General features: G+C 37.5%; 1 protein-coding gene across 1 annotated transcript in view; it reads right to left on the bottom strand.

Moving 5' to 3' along the window:
• DISP1 (dispatched RND transporter family member 1) overlaps positions 1-12,104 on the bottom strand; it is a 148,505-nt gene extending 136,401 nt beyond the window's left edge. The window contains exons 1-2 of the mRNA XM_040985726.1: positions 11,872-12,104; positions 9,769-9,861 (exon numbers count right to left, since the gene is read on the bottom strand). The gene's annotated coding sequence lies outside the window, so the exon portion shown is untranslated. The remainder of the gene's footprint in view (positions 1-9,768; positions 9,862-11,871) is intronic.
• Positions 12,105-18,955: the final 6,851 nt, after the last annotated feature.

Raw genomic sequence — 18,955 nt, 5'->3', positions numbered from 1 at the left:
CTGTAGGAAAATACACAAAAATTTATCATTCTAACCATTTAAACACACACACACACACACACACATATTCTAGTAGTGCTAAGTATATTTACATTGTTGTATAAATTCCACAAGCTTTTTCTTTTTTTTTTTTTTAAGATTTATTTATTTATTAGAAAGCCAGATATACAGAGAGAAGGAGAGACAAAGAGGAAGATCTTCCATCTGATGATTCACTCCCCAAGTGAGCGCAATGGCCAGTCAGTGCTATGCCGATCCAAAGCAAGGAGACAGGAACTTATTCCGGGCATCCCACACGGTTACAGGGTCCCAAGGCTTTGGGCCGTCCTCGACTGCTTTCCCAGGCCACAAGCAGGGAGCTGGATGGGAAGTGGAGCTGCCGGGATTAGAATCGGTGCCCATATGGGATCCCGAGGCGTTCAAGGTGAGGACTTTAGCCACTAGGCCACGCCGCCAGGCCCTAAGCTTTTTCTTTTTTTTAAGATTTATTTTATTTTCATTGGAAAAACAGATTTGCAGAGAGAAGGAAAGATAAAGAAAAAGATCTTCTGTCCACTGGTTCACTAACCAAGTGACCGCAATGGCCAGAGCTGATCCAATATCAAGCCAGGAGCCAGGAGCTTCTTCTGAGTTTTCCATATGGGTACAGGGTCCTAAGGCCTTGGGCCATCCTCCTCTGCTTTCCTAAGCCACAATCAGGGAGCTGGATTGGAAGTAGAACAGCTGGGATATGAACCAGTGCCCATATGGGATCCCGGCTCAGGCAAGGCAAGGATTTAGCCATCATGCCAGGCCCCAAATTCCAGAATTTTCCATCACACAAAGCTGAAACTACAACCATTAAACAATTCTTCATTCCTTCTTTCCTCCAGTCTCTGCAAATCACCATTCTACTTTCTATGATTTTTAACCTCCTACAGTGAAACAATATTAAGAGTGGACATCTGGCACAATAGTTAAGGCACCTGCATTCCATATTGAAATGGCTATATTCAATACTTGTCTCCAGCTCCCTGATTCCTAAGAAGGCAACAGTGATGGCTCAAATATCAGGGTCCCTGTCACTCACATAGGAGACCTGTATTGAGTTTCTGACTCTAGGCTCTTGGCTCCAGCTCAAGCCAGTATAGGCCATCCATCAAGGGCATTTGGGGAGTAAACCAGCAAATGGAAGACCTCATCCTCAGTCTCCCCTTTCTGTATAAAATCTGCCTTTCAGCCTTTTTATTTTCTTTTTCATTTCTTCAGCAACACATTAGTCATTTAGTACCATGGTATTTAACTTTATGGCATTGAAACTTTCTATTTTTCTTCCTATTGATTTTGTTTTGTGGCTTTTCATGTAAGGGGATGGTGTAGTAGCTGTGGAACAGCAACTATCATATCCAAATGTGAAGATACAATGCAGAATGCATCTCTATTTCTAGATCAAAGATGTGCTCCCAATGAAACTATTAAATATATCTTGACAATAGGATTCTGGACACTCTGCCATTGTCCATGCCCACAATGTCAGGGTACACTTAAATAGCAGAATGACGGACTTATGACTGTTTAGGAAGAACTATACTATTGTAATAATACAGGGGAAATCAGTGGGGATAGAGAGGGTTGAGAGGAGGAAGGGACAGAGGAAATCCCAGAGTCTATAGAACTGTATCACAAAATAATTTTTAAAAAGAAAAAAAAAATGTGCCTTTCAAATAAAAAAAAGCCAAACAAAAAGAAATAAAGTAAACTTACAAAAGGTTCCCTTTTCAGGAAAATGATGGTACACTGTAATTTGTTTAACTAATCAACTCTTGATGGACACCCGGGTCCACCTTTTAGCTATTTTGAATAATACTGCTATGAACACAGATTTAGGCTTTAAGAGTTGCACCAGAAATTCACATAACTAAAAACATTCATTGCATACATAAAAAATCAAGGAAAATAACTTACCATGTGATTTTCTAATAAAGCATGCAGTGAAACAGAACATAGCAGTAACAGCGCATCTACTGATCTGAATTATCACTACATCCTACTTTCTCTATTTGGTTTATAAATCTCCCATCAATTAAAGACCAATTTTTTATTTTTCTAAAATCAATAGCTATCAAGAATTTATCAAACAGAAATCTCCAGAAATATTTTCCAAGATAAAAACCCTTACAATTTTATGGCAAAGCTTTAAAAAAAATGCCAATTTTTTAATGAAGCATCCTTACATTTCATTGACTCATTCACATTAATTCAAGCTCCATATTTCAAAAAGAAAACATAACGCATCTATTTTTGAGAAGTACTTAATCATACAATCAATAAAAGCTGCTTAACAGGGTTTAAAATATCAAGGAAGAAGAACAGTTTCTAAGTCCTGTATAATACTAAGTAAAAGCATTTGTATTTCAAAAAGGTACTTACGCAATGAACCTAATACATAAACACATATGTCAGAGCATTTGACTCATCTTCTACTTAATAATATGTTACATATTCAATAATCCTAGAAGCTTAAATTACATAGCATTTAAATTCCATACTAAGTAGTGTTTCTGCATAGCATTACATATGCTTCCTTACAGTATTATTCTTCTCAGAGCACTGCTTAACAACAAAAAACGGTAAGCGCAGTCCTCACATTCACTTAACAATCCCCTTCTTTAACAAGTTTCAAGATTATTTACTTTGCTACCACCGAAAAATTAATAAATATGCAAAATGTCTACATGTACTTATATGGGAAAAGATCTAAAATCATTTTATGAAAAAGCATTCCTGCAGGATGATTCTGACAGAAAAAGACTTCTGGGTCAGCACTATAGTAGAGCCAGTAACACTGCTGTCTGTGATGCTGCATCCCACATGGGCACTGCTTCAGGGCCCAGCTGCTCTGCACCTAATCCAGTTCCCTGGCCTTGGAAAAGCAGTGGAAGATGGCTCCAAATGCCTGGGCCCCTGGCACCCACGTGGGAGATCCAGATGAAGTGCCTATCCCCTGACATGGATCTAGCTCAGCCCTGACTGCTTTTGGCCACCTGGCGAGTGAACCAGCAGATGGAAGACCTTTGTTCCTCTCTGTGACTTCCAAATAAATATACAAATCTTTTAAAAAATCCCTATTTCACTTCAAAATCCCACAGTGGATTTTAAGGCAATCAAATGGTAGAACACTGGCTAAAGTAAGAGTATACATCTCTCAAAATCCATAGAATTATACAACGCAAATGCAAATGTGAATCCCAATGTAAACTATGGACTTCAGTTAGTAATAATTTTTCAATATTGGTTCGTCGACTGCAACAGACACCATGCTAATACAGATTTCCTAATAAGAGGGAAAACTGAGCAAAGTAGTGGTTAGAAGGTACATGTGAACTCTCCATACTCTGACATTCAACAAAATTTATCAGTCAACAAAAATAGAAGAAACTCATACTGATTTTTTAAATTGCAAACATAGCAAGCATCTCAACAATATGGAGAATAAACTTTTTAAACACTGAGAACATCACAATATGAACATTGAGAGACAAGGTTAATATGTTTACTGTGTAACCATATGACCTTCATCAAAGGCCAAATATTTTGTCATTTAAAACAGGTTAGCACTCAGAGTGTTAAAATGTACAGTACAGAGGTCCTACGAGATAGCCTATTACACCTAAGTCCTGCTTATTCTACATATGACACCAGATGTATCAACAGTCTAAGTTGTTGTTTCTCACTATTCTTTTCTGTATCCCCTACCTAGAATGCCTTTCTAGACATCTTCACTCTACTTTGCTTATCTATGAAATTTTAATGTCACAATTTTTCATTACTTTCATATTATTATGAATGTTCTCTTCACATGTATAGACCAAATAGCAAATTCTTTTTTCTTACTCTTAAGGGCCAAAAAGATGTAATCAACTCTAAATAAGCCATAAACATTTAATGGAAGATGCTGCAAATTACAAAGTCTAGTTTGTATTTAGTTTGGCTAAATACTCCCAAATCACTCATTAACTATTCTATTCTGAAATAGTAATCTCGTGGGGGAAAAAAGAGGAAAACATGTCAAATATTATCATTATGACATATCATTTGGCTCAGCAAAGTTTTTCCCTTTGTTTATAGCAAGCTTCTATACTGAGAAAACATTTGTGATTAATATTCTTAATTGGCTTTATCAAGCATGTGAAATTCTCCAAATTTTCTTGCTAAAATACAATAAACCAATTCAACATTTCATGAAAATGGAAAAGGCTAGAGCCAAAAAATAAAAATCATTAGGAAGAAGGAGCACAAGAACGGCAGAAAATATCAACCAAGGCAATTAAAATTATTAACAATGTTTAAGCACAGACAGCCAGGAGAGTAGTGTTCTAAGAGTTGGGGCTTGAGAACCAGAATGCTCAGGTTCAACTCCCAACTCTCAGTTCTGCAGCTGAGGGGGAACGAACACCTTACCCTTTCTCAGATCCTTTGGAAAATGAGAACAGTTAGTCACTATCACATAGGGTGTTTTAAGGTTCAAAGAATCAAATAAGATAAATGCCTTTACATAAAGTCTGACAAACTATTTAAACAAATATCCAATAAATGTTGGTTTAAAAACAAAAATATGGACACTGTTAAAATGTGGGAATAAAACAGGCCCATGTAAGTTTTCAGGCAGCCTACTACTTAGGAACACTACTATTGAGCTGTAAAGCATTCAGACACACAGGTTTTCAGATGCATACCATCTGAATTACAACTAAAGGCTTATATAGAAGCTCAGTTTATAATATTGCAGTTATCACTAATATTATAAAATTTAAAATTTAAAATTTAAAAATCAAGAAACAGCCATGCATGAATGCTAAACTGCATGAACACTGAAGCTAGCACAAATCTCAACTTGAATGCCACTCAGTAGTTGTAGAAAATTCATTTTCTTGATCTCTAAAATGGGGATAATACCACTTCCCTTACAAGGCTGTCAATAACAATAACTCATATGACACACATTAACATTGTGGTCTACCCATTTTAGGTGGCCAGTAAGTGATGTAATAATAGTCATAGCAATGGACCAGCATCATGACATATCAGGCTAAACCTTCACGTAACATCAGCATCCCATATAGTGCCAGTTCAAGTCCCAGCTGTACCACTTCCAATCCAGCTCCCTTCTTAATGCACCTGGAAAAGCAAAAAGATGACCCAAGTGTTTGGGCACCTGCAGCCATCTAGCAGACCCAGAAGATTCAGGCTCCTAGCTTCAGCCTGGTTTGGCCCTGGCTGTTGTAGCCTTTTCGGGAATGAACCAGTGGGTAGAGATTTTTTGTCTCTCTCCTCCTCTATGTAATTCTGTCTTTCAAAGAAACAAAAAAATAAATCTTAAAAAAAGAAGCGGCATGGGGCCCGGCGCGGTGGCACAAGTGGTTAAGGTCCTCGCCTTGCACGCCCGGGATCCCATATGGGCGCTGGTTCTATCCCGGCAGCCCCGCTTCCATTCCAGCTCGCTGCCGTGGCCCGGGAAAGCAGTCGAGGACGGCCCAAAGCTTTGGGACCCTGCACCCGCGTGGGAGACCCAGAAGAGGCTCCTGGCTTCGGATCGGCATAGTATCGGCCATTGCGCTCACTTGGGGAGTGAATCATCGGATGGAAGATCTTCCTCTCTGTCTCTCCTCTCTGTATATCCGCCTTTCCAATAAAAAAAAAGAATAAAAAAAAAAAAAGAAGAAGAAGGAAAATGACAGGTACTTCTTTTGCAATCAAGTGGAAAAAAGAAGAAATAAGTTTAAACTGTTCTAGCCGCTTCTCTTTACAAAAAAAAAAAAAGCAAGACCACCACTATCTATTATACGTGTTAGTAGTACTTAGAATGAAGATCCTTCCAAGAACTGGTAGAAATATATGATACCTATTCCTAACCTTCCATAAAGTCTATTCCAATGAATAAACAAAAGAATGGTTCACAAATCACTAAATTTGCTTTATCCATAAGTGATATATTCACCAACTACTGAAATACAGTCACCTGATGACATAATACAGTTACTACTCATATCTAGAAATGCCTCGCCAAGGCACAACTGAAAGAGCATGGGTGACATGAATCACAAGCAGCACTAGAAACACTCCAGCTTTGTTCCAAATCCCTCTTTCTATAAATGAATCATTACTGATTAATATAAAGACCAAAAAGATTATATCAGCATTAAGTGAAAGGAGCCGACCATAAAAAGGTCATTTATTGTATGAATCCATTTAGGTGAAATATGCAGAACCGACAAATCCATTAAAAACAGGAAGATTAGCAATTGCCTAGTGTAGAAGGATAGGAAGGTCCAGGCATAGCAAAGGAAGGGGTACTAATGGCTAAGATCTTCCTTTAGGAATGTTGAAAACTTTGTAAATTAGACATGTGATGTTTGTACAACTCCTGTGAATAAAATGAAAAAAAAATGAATGATACATTTATTACAATGGGTAAAATTGGATGGTATATGAGATATCAATAAAAGTCTTGGGTCCGGCGGCATGGCCTAGTGGCTAAAGTCCTCACCTTGAACATTTAGGGATCCCAAATGGGTGCTGCTTCTAATCCTGGCAGCTCCACTTCCCTTCCAGCTCCCTGCTTGTGGCCTGGGAAAGCAGTCAAGGACGGCCCAAAGCCTTGGGACCCTGCACCCGCGTGGGAGACCCTGAAGAGGCTCCGGGCTCCTGGCTTCAGATTGGCTCAGTTCCAGCCATTGCGGTTGCCTAGAGAAGGAATCAACAGATGGAAGATTTTCCTGTCTCTCCTCCTCTCTGTATATCTGACTGTCCAATAAACATAAATCCTTTTAAAAAATGAAATTGTATCACCAGTATAAAAAAAAATCTACCCATTAGGTAATAAATCTACAACATTCAAGAATAAGGATTAGCAACCTTTATACCCAAAGCCTGCCATCACTTCCAGGAGATGCAATGGTTGTAATCTCTAACAGGCTACAGCATGGTTGTTAAAACCTTCACCAGAGACAACCTAGGATGAAACAGCACAAAGGAAACGTTCTGGGAGCTCCAACAGCACTCGGGCTTTGAAGAGTTCGGGGAAAGTAGTAAGGAAAAGGGCTACAGAACTGGATGGTTTGTAGCGTACCACTGAAGCAATGACTAAAAACAGAAGTTGATTAATTAATCACCAGTTAAAGATGAAATATAAAAGTCAAAGGACCTCCTTGGAAGCACTCAGACTCATCTCCAACAGCTGGTGAGCAGGAAAACTGAGGCTCAGGCCAGGACCTAACACAAGGGTAGTGAAGCTCCTAACTGACTTTCCACCATCTCCAGTCAGCTACAAGGCCAGAGAGCTGCTTGTGAGGGTATTAAATGTAGACACATGGGAAAAGAGCATTCAGATAATACACACAAAACATCTTGAATCTCCAAATTACCAGAATCCATCTAATTCTGTAGAAATTAGCCTTCCTCCACGCCTCAAGATAGAGCAGATGTCTCCAGATCAACTCTCTATGGAAACGCTGAATCTGCTCGGGAAAGGACTGGAGGCTGCAAGAGCTTCAGAGCTGCCTCTAGGATTAGCCTGTTGAGCCACCACACTGACCCCAAGAAGTGATTTTTTAAAAAATTAAAATTAAAATGTTGAAAGAGAAGATGAAATTGTAAACAATAATAGGAGACTATAAAAAGTAATGTCCACAAAACAAAGCTTTGACAAAGTTTAAATAAGAGAAAAACTTAAATATATAATAGTAAGATTGGAAAAAAAAAAAAAACACAGTTTAAGAAGTCTCCCAGACACTATAGAAAGAAGAGAAAAAAAAACGGAAACTAAAATCTGGAAGATTCAAATAATAGGCTACAGAAATCCCAGGAAAGAGAAAATGTTACAGCAAATGATCATAGAACTAATTCAAGAAAATGTTTCATAAACTCTAAAAAAAAAAAACATGTTGCAGAAAAGTAAATATAATCACAAACACTATGTGGCTCAGTTACAAATAAAAATGAAAACTCATGACAAATATGAGGGGTAAAGAACAAGGATAAAGGGGAGAAGAAAGGGATTAATAAGTATAACAGCTTAATCCTCATTTGCTTCAACAGCAAGTCTATAGTCACTAGGATTAAAGCATTAAAAAATGACAAGATAAATAATACTGACAACACAGAGGTAAATACCAAAGAAACTGCTAAGATTACAAACAGTTGTCTACAGTGATAACAAGATAAGATGAGAAAGAATGTACCAGGGACCAGTGTTTTTGTATTACACATTACTGCTTGAGTTTTCACTATTAGTTAAAACCAGTGAATCAACTTTTGTGAACAACATTTTATAACATTAATATGAACTATCTCTCTATACAATTTCTTTTATCCCCATATAGTTTTATATTCTTTAAATCTTAAACTATGTTTTTCGTAAGAATCTTCCTGCCCATTTCTTACTGTTTTACTCTAAAGCATTTATATTTCTGCTTATATCTATGAATGAACAAAAATTTTGTTCTCCATCTGGCTGCTGCTAGTTAGCCTATGGTTTTTTTTAACTGTAAGAATTTTTGTTTTTACTTATCATAAGTCCACTAATAATAGGTACTATTTTCATGATCTTTAGCATTGTACCCTACCCACAACAGGTTGAGTAAATATCTAACCAATGATAGGTAATACTGATACAGTCTCCACTATGTGCCATAGTCTAAACTGGGCAATTTATACTCTCTAGTCTTCACAACTTCTTAAAGTACTTTTTAATTTAGGCCATTAGGTCAATTGAATCAGATATAACAAATAGGTATTATTTTTATGTTAAAATAAAAACAATACAAAATTATATGTGTACAGGAGTCTAAGCACTTGAGCCATCCTCTGCTGCATTCCCAGGCCTACTAGTAAGAATTGGATCAGAAGTGGAGTAGCCAGTGCTTGAAAACTAGTACCCATTATGGTTGCCAGCAACACAGGCAGCCACTAAGCCCACACAATGGCCCCAACTATGATTTTTAACAAGAAACTAAATGGTATAAAATCAACAACTTCTTCCCAGCTCATCTTCTCCCAACCTCAGTAATAATCTCTACACTGAGATGATTTCAAATGTACCTCAATTGTTTGAAAGGAACTTTTAAATAGTGACAAGGTAAACACTTCTTTAATTTGTCCATAATGAAAAGTTTCCTTGTTGGACTGAATTTTTTATTTATTAGATCCATATAACATAGCATATTAGCAATCAATAGGATTGGGCCATCAGCTGGTATACCCAAACATTTAAAAAAAGGAAAAGGGCCCGGCGACTTGGCCTAGCGGCTGAGGTGTTCATCTTGAACACCGGGGGATCCCATATGGGCAGCTCCACTTCCCATCTAGCTCCCTGCTTGTGGCCTGGGAAAGCAGTTGAGGACGGCCCAAAGCTTTGGGACCCTGCAGCCGTGTGGGAGAACCGGAAGAGGTTCCTGGCTTCGGATCAGCGCGCAGCACTGGCCGTTGCACTCACTTGGGGAGTGAATCATCGAACAGAAGATATTCCTCTCTGTCTCTTCTCCTCTCTGTATATCTGAGTTTCCAATAAAAATAAATAAATCTTAAAAAAAAAAAAAAGGAAAAACAAAACATTTTAAAAAAGAAGAAAAAAAAATTCCAGTTCTGAGTAAATATGATAGAACTTGTATTTCTTTTAGTCTGAATACTTCCAAAACAGCTTAAGGTAACTATAAATCATCTATGTCAAGGCTATAAATATAATCCAAGTAAAATTAAACAGTAAGCAATGCTTTCAAATTTTGAAATTACCTTTTTACCAGTGAAGCTGCTTCTACAGTTGATTTGTGTCTTTTGAGTTATTATATATAATTCGAAAGAAAGATGTGTCTGTTCTCTCTGAATCTATGAAAGAAAAATAACATTTATGCAGTCTAAAAGCAAATACTGAAATGCACGAGAGTGACAACTGGATTATTCACTATATCAACGAACTTATTACCAAATAATATACAAACAATAACATGTTAAGCCTAAATTAAAAAGTTAAAATACCCTTCATTGTTTATCTAGTGCTTAATTTGGTATTAAACAAAAACTCCGCAAAACAAGTACTAATTTACAGCTGACAAAAAGGAAGAAAAAAAAATGGAACACATTCAAAAGGAATCTGAATAGGGTTCAGCATTGAGGCACTGTGAGTTAAGTCACTGCCTAGGATGCTAGAATCCCACATGGATTCTCGGCCCGACTGCTCTGCTTCAATCCAGATCCCTGTGTATAAGCCTGGGAAGTCAGCAGACAATGCCCCAAATATTTGGGCCCCCGATACCCATATGAGAGACCTGGATGCGGTTCTGAACTCCTGGCTTCAGCCTGACCCAACCCTGGCCATTGCAGCCATTTGAGGAGTGAATTAATAGATAGAATTTCTCTTTCTCCAATTCTCTCTGTGTAACTCTTACAAATAACAAAGTAAACCCTTATAAATAAGTTGAGTAAATTGCTCTTACAGCTCATATAAAACAGAGCCTGGAGGAAAATCAAATATCTCACTTTCTGAGAAATTAATTTGAAGACTACATTCAAAAGTACAGAGCAACTAACTGAAAATTCCATTTGTCATCACAAGAATGCTGGTTTATATGGTAAAAAATATAAACATGGTATAAGATTTTGGAAGCATGCAATATGCTGTGCAAAGATTCATGTGTAGTATCCAGCTGTGACCGAGCATGTGTCAATAGTAAGATCACTGTTTCCTGGATCTAGCACACCCCTTTGCTGAGTTCTCTATTCAGCTGTTAAGCCTGAGTTCTTATTTGCCTAACGTGTGCCTGTTTTCTTCCCAGTATTTGTATTCTTCAGATTTTTTTATTATCATTAATTTTTATTTGCGGCACACAGAAGGAAAGGAGAACCCCACAGTTAAGCTTCCCTCCACAGAGGCTCAGCTTATCTACCCAGCCACATACAGCACAGAATGCTCTATTCCACTCTAAGATGGAGAAGAAACAATAAACTTTAAGAAAAGGAGGTGAGCAGGGGAAAAAATGTGAAGTTTTTCCATGATAAAAATTTTTTAAATGAAGTCAGCACAATTCTATAAAGATGCTTAGGGATAGAGCAGTACAAAACAAACAAGTTTCCACCCTCACAGAGCTTAGCACACCAACTGTCCCTTAACACAGTGGGTATCGCATCTACCAGTAACAACTGACATCTAAGTAGTTCTTTGCAATTTTAGGAAATATTTTTCAGCACCTCACTTAAGCTTCATTAACAACATATGCTAGGAATAAGTTATCTCCCTCTTGCTTATGAGAAAATTGTTTGTGAAAGATATTTCATTCTCAGAATGACACAAACAATAAGAAAAGGAGCCAAGACTCTAACTCCAGACCTTCTAGCTCCAAATCTATTGCGCTGAAAGTTCCCAAGGAAAAGCAATTCTGGTTTCTGTCAAGGGAATTTAGAGCCCAAGTCACAGTATCTGAAATGAACACCTCACAACCCCTACATTATACGACAGTCTTACACAGTCATGGCAAAACAGTGATTGTATGAGGAAAGTGGTCAGCCACTAAAAGGGACATAAATCCTAAAGAACAAGGCCAGAGCACTTCCTGACTACTCCCTCTCCCCAGGCCAATCCCTATTTCCCACATGCTCCATTACAAGGCTTACAGCAAAGTTTGAACATATTAAAAAAAAAAAAAAAAAACCTATTCAATAAGAACAGAGATTAAAAGGTGGTTTATAGTAATAAGTAGGGCAGCAGAAAGTAGTTACGGAGACTCCAAATATTAACTACCAACAAGAACATAAAAAGCATTCTCAAACAAAAACACAGACTGCTTAATACACTTTAGCCACACTAATATCAGCTTCTGTAATGCTAACCTTATGACTTACCTCCATTACCCTTATCACGTCCTTCAAAGTCGTCTCTCAACGACTCTCAGAGATCTATCACTCTCAAACTCTAACAATCTGTGGGAAGATACCCAGCATGCCTTCCCAATTGTCAACAATAAAGAAACATCCACCTTGTCCTTGTAGAAATCATTCCCCACTCCATATGGTTTGTGTCAGTGTCAAGTACAGAACCTGTATGCTTCTACGCCACGCTCCAGCTGCAGAGATGGGTACAAGATCAGACAGTTTAATTGTGATGTGTTTGGGCTGTTTTTAGATTTTAATTTATCTAAGTTTAAATTCTAAAATGCTTAAAGTTCATTTAAGATAATTTAAAATTAAATTCAACAATATCACTCAACAAATCAAATTAGCTCAGTCCAAAATTTTTGAAAGTTTCGCTTGAAAAATGTCAAAGTGAAAGACTAAAAGTGTTATTACTGATGGTAAGCCTTCTAGATATGTTAAGATCAATAGCCCAAAATAAAAGTTTTTATAAAAGCTTCTTGGATTTGAATATTAAAAATCTTTTGATAAAAATCAATGACTTAGTAATCTGACACAATGATTTGACACAAGTAACATCACAAATGCAGAAAGAACTAGACCTATTAAAAAAGTTAAAGGGATGCTAGTTTTGTGGAGTAGTGTGCCATGCCTCAACTCGCAACACTGGAATGCCATATTAGAGTTGCAGTTCAAGTCCTGGTTACCATGCTAATGTGCCCAGAAAGGTAGCAGAAGAGCCCCCTGTCACTCATGTGAGAGACCAGGATGGAATTTCCAGCTCTGATTTGGGCCCTCCTAGCCCAAAACTAACTGCTCTGGGCATCTGGAGAGTAAACCACTGCATAAGATATCAATTTCCCCTCCCCTTTCCACCTCTCTCTTCCACACTGCCTTTCAAATAAATTTAAAAACAAACAAACAAAAACAATCTTCTTTTTCAAAAGGGAGAAAGAGCTAAAATATATATATCTCCAAGAGACATGAAAGACTTAAACCTGGAAATTGATGCTCCTAAGAATCTGTTCTTACATACTGTACCATTCTGCTTAATACCTGGCCACAGGTGACATTAAACTGGTTATCAAGTGAATGAATGCCCAAACACCTTAGTATTTTACAAACTTTAGAGTCTCCTCAGAATAGTATTTAATATCCTACAATCTTGTCTTCTCTTCCCCTACTCTCTAACACATACCCCATAAACTATTCACATACTGATCCATCAAATGCATTCACATCTCCTCTCAGGCTCCATCTACTGAATATTTTCTCCTCTACACTTTTATGCCCATCCAATCCCACCCAACTTCACGGCCATTCGTGCCAGGAAGCATTTTCTGGCATTTTATACTGTGATAATATTTCTCTCATCTGAACTAACACTACAACACCTATACTATATATCATTAAATGAAACTACACATAGATTTCAAAAGATCTTCACAAGAAAATAAACTTTTTTAACTCGATTTTTCCACAAATGTTTTGAAGTGTCCTTGTACACTGTTAACTGAATTTAGGACAACTTCATTGTCCAAAAAGAGACCTACTAGATTTGAAATAATCTGTCCATTTCTGGAATATCATTATCTAACTTTAACTCAGGATTCTTCACGTGTATGTATGCAGACATAAAAATACCAAACTGCACAATATGTTAAATAGAGCAATGCAAGTTACCTCTCTGAAATTCAGGATAGACACTTGGCACAGCAGTTAAGACACCACCTGGGCCATCTACATGCCATATGGGAGTACCTGAGTTTCAGTCTGCTCTCTGTTCCACATTCCATGTAATGTACACCCTGTAAGCAGCAAGATACGGCTCAAGTACTTGGGTCTCTCCCACCCTCATGGGAATCGGGAATGAATTCCCAGCTCCTGTCTCCAGCCTGGCCTAGATCCGGCTGTTACAAGCACTTGCCGGGTGAAACAGCAAATGGAAGACCTCTCTACCTGTGTATATCTGACTCTCTGGCTGTCTGTTTTGCTCTCTCTTGTTCTCTCTCTCTCTCTCTCTCTGTGTGTTTTCAGTAAATAAAAATTAAAATAATATTAGTCCTCAAATACTTAATGTTGAAACAATTTAGTTTTTAAGAGAAGCATTTCACATCAGCACAGGGATCGTTATATTTAAAGCTGTGCACAAGTAATATGTACACAGAGACTACAAAAAGATGAAAGAACCCAAAAATAATTTTAATAGTGAACATATGTTAAAAATATTCCAGCACCTGGGGTTGGGGCTATGGGTAGTACATTAAGCCTCTGACTGCAGCAAAAGCATCCCATATGGGTGCCAGTGAATGTCCCAGCTGCTTCAGTTCTGATACAATCCCTGCCAAGGCCTGGGAAAGCAGTGGAAGATGGTGCCAGTCACTGGGCTCCTGGGTTTGCATTGGTCCAGCACTGGGCATTCTGGCCATTTCTCTCTCTTTGTCTCTCCTCTTTGCAACTCTGCCTTTCAAATATAAATAAAATCTTTTTAAAAAGAAAATATTTCAGCATCTAAGTCCAAAAGATCCACCATATTTATCACCATAACAATTTTACTACTCTTCACAAACTTAGGTATTATTTGTTAGCAATTAGAGGTCCTCCCAAATAACCCTACAACCAAAAACAAACACTGGACCCAAGAGGGAAGAAGGAAGTCAGGGAGGGGGAAAAGAAGCCCTCATCCACACACAAATTACACAAATTTCTTTACACTGAAATCACTCAAAAAAAAACAAAAATAAAAGCAAATTCTTCTTGAAAACAGTCCTTTGAAACACCTGCTTGATTTCACGGTCAAATTAGGTGGTTTGTAAGACATGAAGATATTCAAGTCAGTGATACACACTAAATCATGACCCACTTAATGAAAAGGCACAGAAACATCTGTCTGGAGTTTATACTGACTGTGCAAATGAATGTCCCCAGTCATTACTCAAGAGCACTGCTTACAAAGTAAGCGATTGTTTCCCTTCAAATGCTCATCTTTTCTACCAGTGCAAACTGAAAAGTACTGCCAAAAACAGTGAATTAACACCATTTGCTACAAAAATAATTCAAAACAGTAAACTTAATCCACCTAAAAGATGTGGATTAAGCATCTTTTCAATTGAAATATTTTTATAGTACTTATCCAAGGCAACACAAACCACATACATCCTATGTATAAAATCATATAATATTAAAGAAAAGATATAAGAAACATTTCCTTAAAGTTCTTTTCTATTCCAGGATGTCTTCCTAATATGCACTGCTTATTGAGAAAAACAGCAATAATTTAAAAAATAGTACAGACAACATTTTCAATTATATAAAATAATTTCATCATTTAAAACATAAGTTAAAGGGCTGGCTACATGGCGCAGCAAGCTAATCCTCTACCCTGTAGCTCCCGCATCTCATATGGGTGCTAGTTCATGTCCCAGATGCTCCATTCTGATCCAGTTCCCTGCTTATGGTCTGACTCAAGACCTTGAGCCCCTCCAGCATGGAAGACCTGGAAGAGGCTCCTGGCTCCTGGCTTCAGATCAGCTCAACCCCATTGTAGTCACTTAGAGAGCAAACCAGTGGATAAAAGAGTTTGCTTTTTCTAACTCACTCTCTTTCCATCTCTATAATTGCCTTTCAAACAAAAATATAATAAATGTTTTAAAAAAAATAAGTTGAAACAAAGTTTCTGCTATAAATTTTAATTTAAAGGAGAAAGCCATTTTGAAATCTAAGATGCTTCCAGAAACACACTAAAAACCCTATCTGAAGAGAACTAATGAAGCAGGGTTATCATGTCTTTGAAGAGTACTAAGACCATTTAAGAAGTTAACAAATGGTGAAATTCCAATACAAATAAGTTTTGACATGTGCATGGCAGTTTTAGCCTACTGTTAAATCTTCTTACAGCATTTGCTCCCATCTGATCTCTACAGCGTGGCACCCTGAGCAAAACAAGCAGTCCCCAGTGCTCACTTGCCTTAGGACAAGCTACAAGGGAAAAATAATACTTAATGTCCTATAGAAGACATTTTCTCAGTTGTTGTTCTTCCTTCAGAGGGCAGTTAACATAACCTTCCAGTCAGGGCAGTCCTCAGGGGTTTTTGTTTTTGTTTTTGTTTTGTTTTTGTTTTGTTTTGTCCTTGAAGCCTGAACTGACAAAGGAGGGGGTCAGGGGAGGGCTGCAAGAACAGGTAAGGCACAGACACAGTGCCGAGTCAGAGCAGACACCCTCTCACACAGGTTCCTGAAAGCAAGAAAAAGTCTGCAAACTGTCCCAAAATTTCAAGAGAAAAGCATATTTATCTTATTCAGGAGGAATGTAACAATAATAATGACATTACCTTTAGACTTTAAGCATATAGTAACATTTCTAGGATAACCAGAAACACAAGGCTGGTGCCACAGTGTAGTAAACTAAGCCTCTGCCTGTGGTGATGGCATCCCATATGAACATCAGTCAGAGGCCCACTGGCTCCACTTTTGACCTAGCTCCCTGCTTACAGCCTGAGAAAGCAACAGAGGACACCCCAAGTGTTTGAGCCTCTGCACCCATGTGGGAGCCCCAGAAGAAGATTCAGGTTCCTGGTTTCATAGTGGAAATTTAGAGAGTAAGCCAGCAGATGGAGAGGTTTCTTTCTCTATCCCACCTTGTCTCTGTAACTCTGTCTTTCAAATAAAAATAAATAAATATTAGAAAGAGAGGAAGGAAGGAAAGAAAGCAGGAGATAACTTCTAATACAGAAAAAAAAAATGGAATAAGACAAAGAAAAGATCTAAAAGAAGACAAAATAAAAAAGCCTTGGAGTTTGATATTCCTGGGCTGAAATCCCAATTCTACATAAATTACTTTTAATCACAAACATATGATTCGTTTAAAATTTTAGACTCACCTTTAACTGAGGGTTATAATACAAAGTTTTTGGCCTAGAATTTGAGGTAAGATACAAGCATACTGTACCTAATGTAGTACCTGGCACAAAGATATACAAACAAGTATCATTTCCTTCCCTCCTCATTTCATGATGCTTTCACATGCCTAATGAATAAGCAGGTTACTGCTTTCAGTTGCTGGCTCAGGCTATTTTTAACCATTAATAACACAACTACTATATAGAATTCAGTCATGTCTGCCTCCCTGACTTTATGTATTCCTTTTTCAGGAATTAAGACTCTAAGTAAAATTAAATTAAATTGTGTGCAGCACCTCAAAAATGTACTACCTATTCAAAAATTATGTTTCAGTATGTTTATATTTTCAGAATAAAGATTAAGTTCAACCTAACACAAATGCCACTTCCATAGCAAAATGCAAAGATTAACAGCAAACTGCTAAGAGACCTGCATTCCACATCTGGGTACCTAATTCCGAATCCAGACTCTAATTCCTGCTAATGCAGACCATGGTGGCAGTGGTTTCAGCTCAAATAATGGGATTCTTGTAACCTATCTAGAAGATTTGCTCCCTGTTCCTAGCTTTAGCTCTAACACCCACTGTTGTAGGCATTTGGGGAATGAACAAGCAGCAAGCTCTGCTTGTGTGTCCCTCTCTTTCTCTTGCAAATAAATAAGACAAATAAATGAAAGCTAAAACTCAGACACTGCTTTATTGCATGGTTAAACCAGCGCCTCTCAAAAAGAAAATAAAGACTGTTAAATATGTTACCTTAAATATTTGAAGCTCACCTCAGTTAATTAAAAATTGTCTAAATTAGAGTATATAATCCCAAAATCCAACACAGTAAAACTGCATCTGTCATATAAAGATTATTTCACAGACTTAGAAACTACACTCAAAAGATCATTCAATAAAAGCTTGATCAGTCAAGTATTCCCCAATAACAGTGCTAGAAAGCTAAAGACCACAAAAAACTTATTTTAAAAACAATTCTTTTCTTATTTTTATGTATTTACTTTCATTTTATTTGAAAGGCAGAGAGCCAGAAATCTTCCATTAGCTGATTTTACTCCCTGAAGGTCCAAAACAGCCACGGATGAGCCAGGAGTCTGTAATTCAGTCCAAGTCTCCCCTGTGAGGAGCAGAGACCCAAGAACTTGAGCCATTTTCTGCAACAGCCCCCTCTTCTCCCTGCCTCCATGTACTTCAGCAGGAAGCTAGAATTGAGAGCAAAGCTGGCACTCTGGGTCAGACCCAAAGGTATTAACTACTGTCTCAAACACCAATCCACTACAATCTTTCAACAATATCTATGCTTCTAACCCCTCTAACTCATGGAAAAATCTTAAATGAATGTTTTATCTTCTATAAGGGATGCTTCCAGATTTATGACATTTTTATATTTAGAGACTAAAAGTTAATTTCCACATGTTCAAAAGTACCTCAAAAAGTTCATGAAACATGAAATCAATTTTGTTTTCAAGTAAAAAAAAATTTGAAGCTCTTTGTTTTTCTATAATAAGCACTTTCCATTAACTTCCAGAAGACACCTTATATTTAAGACCAGCTTTGAACAATAAATCTTCCCCCGCAAAAAACTGCAAAATAATCACTCCCAAAAAAACTACAAACACTTTAACTGTTTTTCTACCAGTATATAAGATTGACTACCATAACTGAAAAGCACATGTGCCAAACAGTCATCGAGGTAACATAACCCTCTTACCTGAAATAAAAATGCTGAAAGCTGAAAATGTTTTATAAAAATCTAACTGGCAAGCACCAAAACTAAGGATGAAAGTCTTCTCAGGCTAGAATTGGAAAATTCTGCATGTACACAAGGGCTTGAATAGGAAATGACATGGGGAATTTTAAAAATGAAAATCTTAAAGACAAGCCGTAACATATATAAAACAGAAAAACCAGCATTTTAAAGAGCCAAGTACTAAAGAGTTAAGTCCCTGAAATCAGGTTCCTCATGCTCAAATCCAATCTCCAATAATTACCATATAACTTGGACAAGCTATTTAGCTTCCTTAGATCTCGGTTTCCGTGTCTGTCAACTTGCCTCAACATGGCCTGTTACAGGATTGTAGTGAGGAGCAGATACAGCAGGTTGCACAGTGATTAACACACAAAGAATATTTAATCATTGTTAGTACTTTTATAATTATTATTCTGTCAAAACAT

This window comes from Ochotona curzoniae, unplaced genomic scaffold (genome assembly GCF_017591425.1).
Source record: "Ochotona curzoniae isolate NIBS_2020 unplaced genomic scaffold, NIBS_Ocur_1.0 contig_430, whole genome shotgun sequence".
Taxonomy (NCBI): domain Eukaryota; kingdom Metazoa; phylum Chordata; class Mammalia; order Lagomorpha; family Ochotonidae; genus Ochotona; species Ochotona curzoniae.
This window is presented reverse-complemented; position numbering and strand designations above follow the sequence as displayed.